Raw genomic sequence first — 7219 nt, forward strand, 5'->3', positions numbered from 1 at the left:
GGGAGAAACAGAGACACAGAGAGAGAAAGAAAGAAAGAAAGAGAGAGAGAGAACTTATTATAGTGAAGCCTTTTTTATCTTTGTATCATGAGGGGCTAGCTCACGACCTGGCATGAATGGAGCTCATAAAGTGTATATTAAAATAGATAGGGCACTTATGACATGGTTTAGGTCATTCATATTCTAAATTTAATGTAACAGGTTCATTCTAGTCTAAATATATGTGTTAGGCTTTACAATATAGTAAAATATTGTTACTTTTATACCTATGATATAGGTTTAAATTTGAGAGCACCCACAATATTTATTAAAAATGCTCCTTAAATAAACTTAAAAATATACTTCTACCTAAACGTAATGTCACTGATTTTATTACTGAGTCTCCATTCTTTTTCTTGTAAAAGGAACTTACAATGATAATACATAAGTAAAACTGTAATAATTATGCCTACTAGACACATAAAAGCTTGGAATTGAAGAATAATATTATAATACCCTTGGCTAGGTTATGATTTAAATATAGAATTATGGTATTCTAAATTCTCAAACAGATATCAGCAATATTTCTTAGTGATGGTACTGATTTCATTAGAATTTTAAATGTGCATCATTTCTGTGAGCTGACACAGAGGAATCATGATTAAATAAATCAAAATAGTATTAACGCTCAATGACATGTGGTAGAGAGAAATATTTAATTTTTAAGTTAGAATTTAGGCATTCAAAACAGGAATCACAGGAATAACAAAAGGACATAACTCTGAACTATGCATACCAGATAAGCATAAAATTTATTTTGCAAATGTTTTTGCAGTTTAGTCCTTTGCATAAGTTTGTATTGTGGGAAAGTAAGGGATCAAGAACAGCTGAAATGATATAACACATAAAAATATCAGATAATTTTTATTATAAACAGATATAAGCTGAATTTGAAAACATCATTGATAAGAAATTAAAGGGGAATATATTTCCCATTTCTTCCTTTTGTATGTAAGTCCAAAGCCTAAAATTATGATTCTTTATAGAACTATCTCTCTGCTTTTCTGTCATTTGTCAAAAGAAGACTAAAATCAATATTTATTTTTAGGACTACATTACTGCATCATGAACCTAAACTTAATGCTGACTCTAGAAACCAAGTCAAACCATTAAGAAATGTAAACCGTGTGCAAATGAGATTAAATGCAATAAAATCACATCTGATATAAAAGGCACAGAGATACTACAAAGAGTAAGATACATCAGAAAGGGCTTAGGTGAAAACATAATAAATATTCCTTTTCTAAAATGTTATGGTAGCAATAGTTTACTACATAGGCTACAAAAAAAAATTGACAGCATTTCCATACTTACCAAAATGAGCATGAAACCTCAGGCTCACTAAATCTATATCTTTTTTAAACTATTACTATACTACAGTATCATTTCAACAGTGTTAAAGATTTAATCACAATTTAAATATTAAGTATTAAAAATTAGGATAATAAACCTTTACTATGACCTATACTATTCATACCATTCTGGAAATATAACATATAATACTAGCAGATCACAAAGTACATAGACCAATACCCTCTCAAAACCAAAAACAAACAAACAAACAAAAAATACAAGCCAAAACATTCAGCCTCTGTATTTAAGGCATGTTTTTCATTAATACTGATGTGCTTCCAGGAATATACAAAGAAGAGGTAAGACATCGGTATTCCCATGAGAAACCAGAAACGAATATATAAATGAAACATTGAGAAGCCCAGCCATCAACTCTCCATAGTAACCTAAAGGGTTAGCAAAACAAAAAAATCTTGGCTGCCTACAGCCTGCTGAGTAACTCCTCAGCAGGAGGAGTTTTATTTATTACAGCACTGTCATACACACTTTCAGATATGTAGTTTTATTTTTATATTCTATTTCTGACAGTTTTATTTGCCTGCCACACCATGAAAGACTGCAGTTCTAAAGAAGCTGTTAGGAGAAAAGTATAGATATCTTCTGTGAGGGTTTCTTAGTTACTGAAAGTAGGAGAACCTTCACATTAAATAGAATCTTGGTATAATCAAGCAGAAGCCTTGGTGGAAGTATTAACATGGTTATCTCATGTCCATCAAGCTGGAGTTTTTCTAGAATAACTTTTAAATTGAGTGACTAAAATTTATGGGCCGGATAAGTACTTTTCCGGGCTTTCCAGAGTCAAAGAAATACAGATTCAGCAGAAAAACAAAATAAAACAAAACAGAAGCGATTCACAGTTTTCCAGTTTTCATGACCAACTCTTCCTTTAATTTACGCTGGGCTTAAGATAAATTCAGCAAGCTCATAAGCCAAATTAATCCTAAGTGTGTTTCATGCTTCAATTTCTCAATCAATTGATGGTGACTGAGTCTGAACTTTGGACAGCCTACTTATCTCAATAGTCAAAGTGGAATATAGCTGACTTCATGGAAAAGATCATCAAATTAAGCAACATAGCACAAATTACATAAAAGCTTTCTAAAATAATTTTATAGAATAGGAATTTATGCACTTACAATTAAATACAGTGGAAAGGATTTCTAGTTGAGTGTAAGAAAGTTTGTCATAAGATCTTAATTTTTCTAATAAGATGTTTTTCATTATCTTCTTTAGATTTATTAGAATGTTCATTTGGACATCGTATTTCACTTTGTTTTCTTAGTGTTGGGATAATAGAAAGCATATATGTTGAGAATGCATACTCTGCTATTGGTATTTTTTGGCAAAATGTATATATTATTTTGAAATGTTAAATAGTGCTTATAGGCTGAATCATGGTTCATTACTCCAAATTCATTTGTTTGTGTTCTAACACCCAGTTCCTCAGAATAGGTCTACATTTGGAGACAGGGCCATTAAGGAAAACAATAATATAAAATTAGGGCATATAGAGGATGTCTTATATGAACATAAGGACAAACACAGAGAAGAAAGTCCATGTAAAACCACTGAAGGAAGGCAACCATCTACAAACCAATCATTGAGGATTTAGAAGGAACCAACACTGTTAATAGTATCTTGATTACACTTGATTACACACTTCTAGCCTCCTGAATTTTGAGAAAATATGTTTCTTGTTTAAGCCATCTAGCCTGTGGTACTTTATTATGGCAGCCCTAGACATCTAATAGAATGGTATATAGAAATACACTTGAAGTTTGAATGTTGATGTTATATATGAAATGAATTTTGAGAGCATCAGGTATGTATTAAAGTATGAAAGAAGGATTATGCACTATTTGGAAGATGATACATACATAACTATATGCTTATCAAATTTGGTCATTTGAGAAAAAAAACCTTATATGGTTCCTGGAACATACTGTTTATTTTCTGATTATTCCTTTGCACATTGAATAACTGTATCCAGATTAGCTTTTATTTTTCATAAGTTTGAGCTAGTAACAACCATTCACTTCAAATTTATTAATACATTATCTTGCTCAATAATATAAAATATATTTTGAGCACTTGATAATATAAAGCTAGGTCTCTTTCTTTCTCTTTCTTTCTTTCTTTCTGTTTTCTTTCTTTCTTTCTTTCTTTTCTTTCTTTCTTTTCTTTCTTCTTTTTTTTCTTTACTTTTTACACACAAGTTCCAGGATACATGTGCAGAACGTGCAGGTTTGTTACATAGGTATACATGTGCCATGGTGATTTGCTGCATCTATTATCCATCCTCTAAGTTTCCTCCCCTCGCGCCCCACCTCCCAATAGGCCCTGGTGTGTGTTGTTTCCCTCCCTGTGTCCATGTGTCCTCATTGTTCAACTCCCCCTTATGAGCGAGAGCACACAGTGTTTGGTTTTCTGTTCCTGTGTTAGTTTGCTGAGGATGATGGTTTCCAGCTTTATTCATGTCTCTGAAAAGGAGTTGATCTCATTCCATTTTTGGCTGTGCAGTATTTGGTGGTGTCTATGTACCACATTTTCTTTATCTCATCTGTCATTGATGGGCATTTATGTTAGTTCCATGACTTTGCTACTGTAAATAGTGCCACAATAAACGTATGTCTGCATGTGTCTTCACAGCAAAATGATTTATATTCCTTTAGGTGTATACCCAGTAATAAGACTGCAGGGTCAAATGGTATTTCTGTTTCTAGATCCTTGAGAAACTGCCAGTATGGCATCTCAATAGATGCACAAAACAGGTCTCTGGTAAAATTTAACATCCCTTCATGTTAAAAACTCTCAGTAATCTAGGCATTGATGGGACATAACTCAAAATAATAAGAGCTATTTGTGACAAATGCATAGCCAATATCACATTGAATGGGCAAAAGCTGGAAGCATTCCCTGTGAAAAAAGGTACAAGACAAGGATGCCCTCTCTCTACACTCTTATTCAACATAGTATTGGAAGTTCTGACTAGTGCAGTCAGGCAAGAGAAAGAAATAAAGGTATTCAAATAGGAAGAGAGGAAGTCAAATTGTCCCTGTTTGTAGGTGACATAATTTTTCATTTAGAAAACCCCATCATCTCAGCCCCCAAACTCCTTAAACTGATAAGCAAATTCAGCAAAGTCTTGGGATACAAAATCAATGTGCAAAAATCACAAGGATACCTTTACGTTAACAATAGACAAGCGGAGAGCCAAATCAAGAATCAACTCCCATTAACAATTGCTACAAAGAGAAGAAAATACCTAGGAATATAGCTAACAAGGGACGTGAATAACTGCTTCAATGAGAACAACAACCCACTGTGCAAGGAAATGAGAGAGGATGAAAACAAATGGAAAAAACTTTTCATCGTCACAGACAGGACAAATCAACATTGTGAAAATGGCCGTACTGCCCAAAGTATTTTATAGATTCAATGCTTTTCCCATCAAACTACCATTGACATTCTTCGTAGAATTAGAAAAAAGCTACTTTGAATTTCATATGTAATCAAAGAACACCCTGTATAGCTAAGACAATCCTAAGCAAAAAAACAAAATTGGAGACATCGTGCTACCTGACTTTGAACTGTAATAAAAGGCAACAGCAACCAAACAGCATGGTACTTGTACCAAAGCAGGTATATAGACCGATGGAACAGAAAAGACACCTCAAAAATAACACCACACATCTGCAACCATCTAATATTAGACAAATCTGACAAAAACAAGCAATGGGGAAAGAATTCCCTATTTAATAAATGGTGATGAAAAAACTGGGTAACCACATGCAGAAAACTGAAACTGGACACCTTCCTCACACCTTATACAAAAATTAACCCAAGGAAGATTAAAGACTTAAATGTAAAACCCAAAACCATAAAAATCATAGAAGAAAATCTAGGCAATACCTTTCAGGACGTAGATATGGGCAAAGACTTCATCATGAAAACACAAGAAGCAATTGCAACGAAAGCCAACATTGACAAATGGGATCCAATTAAACTAATGAGCTTCTGCACAGCAAAAGAAACTACCATCAGAGTGAACAGGCAACCTACAGAATGGGAGAAAAATTTTGCAATCTGCCCATCTGACAAAGGTCTATTATCTACAATTAAATTTATTTAATTTACAAGGAACTTAAATAAATTTACAAGAAAAAACAAAACCATTAAGTACTGGTCAAAGAATATAAAGAGCCACTTCTCAAAAGATGACATTTATGCAGCCAACAAACATACGGAAAAAAGCTCAACATCACTTATCATTAGAGAAATGCAAATCAAAGCCAAAATGAGATACCATCCCATGCCAGTCAGAATGATGATTATTAAAATGTCAAGAAACAATAAATGCTGGTGAGGCTATAGAGAAACAGGAATGCTTTAACACTGTTGGTGAAAACGTAAATTAGAGCTAGGTCTTTAATATTATGTTGATTAATTGATTGATTGATTTCCAACACAAACCAAGTTCAAAGTAGATGACTAATTAGAAAACAAAACATACTGAGTTAAAAAATTAATAAATAAAAAGAGTCTGGTTGGTAAAAACACTAATTTCAAGGGAGCTTTTTTTGAAGTTTAGTGAAACTTAAGTTATTTAACATTCAAAAATAAATAAATAAAATAAAACTTTCAATTTTATCTGTAACTGCTGAGTGATTGATTGTGTTAAAAAAGTTACCATACAATTTCCCATCTTAACAATTTTTAAGTTTGCAATTGAGCAATGTTAAGTATATTTACATTTTTGTGCCACAGGTTTCTAGAAAATTTTCACCTTGGAAAACACATTGAACAACATCCCATTTTCCCTTTACTCCAGCCCCTGGTATCCACTATTCCACTTTTTCTTTCTATGGATTTTACTAGTTTTGATACCACATGTATGTGAAATTATTTATATGTGTATTTGTCTTTTTTTGACTGGCTTATTCAACTTATTATAACATCCTCAAGCTTCATCAATGTTGTTACATATGATAAAATTTTCTTTTTTTAAAAGCTAAATAATCTTTCATTTCATGTATATACCATGTTTTCTTTGTCCATTCATCCATCCGTGGACATTTGTGTTGCTTTCCTCTTTTGACTATTGTGAATAATGTTGCAAAATACATGGATGTGCAAATATGTCTTTGAGATCCTGCTTTTAATTATTTTGGATAAATGCCTAGAAGTAACATTGTTGGGTCATATGGTAATTTTATTTTAATTTTTTTGAGGAAACTTCATACTCTTAACTATAGGGCTGTCATCACTTTTCATTCCTACCAACAATGCACAAGAGTTCCTATTTATATATATTATCTTCAATACTTTTTGTTTTCTGGGCTGTGTGTGTGTGTGTGTGTGTGTGTCTGTGTGTGTGTGAATATATGTATTCAAAAATGTTTTGAGGTGGCTAATGGTTATGATGTCATAGCTCATTGTAGTTTTGATTTACATTTCTCAAATATTTAGTGATGTTAAGCATCTTTTCATATGCTTTTTGGCCATATGTCTACATTTTCTGAATAAACGTGTATTCAAGTCTTTGAATTATTTTAATTGGGTTTTTGCTATTAAACTATAGAGAATTGTCATATATGTATATAAAACACTTAGCAGATAAGTGATTTACCAATATTTTCTCTCTTGCAACCTATTTATTTCTATGACATCAATTGTAATGTCTTCTCTTTCATTTCTGATTTGTTATTTTTTTTCTTTTAGACTGGGTCTCTGCTCTGTCCCCAGGCTAGAGCGCAGCAGCAGCATCATCTTGGCTCACTGAAACCCTCACTTCCCAAGTTCAAGCGACTTGGACTTGGACTACAGG

Source organism: Gorilla gorilla, chromosome 3 (assembly GCF_029281585.2).
Source record: "Gorilla gorilla gorilla isolate KB3781 chromosome 3, NHGRI_mGorGor1-v2.1_pri, whole genome shotgun sequence".
Classification (NCBI taxonomy): Eukaryota; Metazoa; Chordata; class Mammalia; order Primates; family Hominidae; genus Gorilla; species Gorilla gorilla.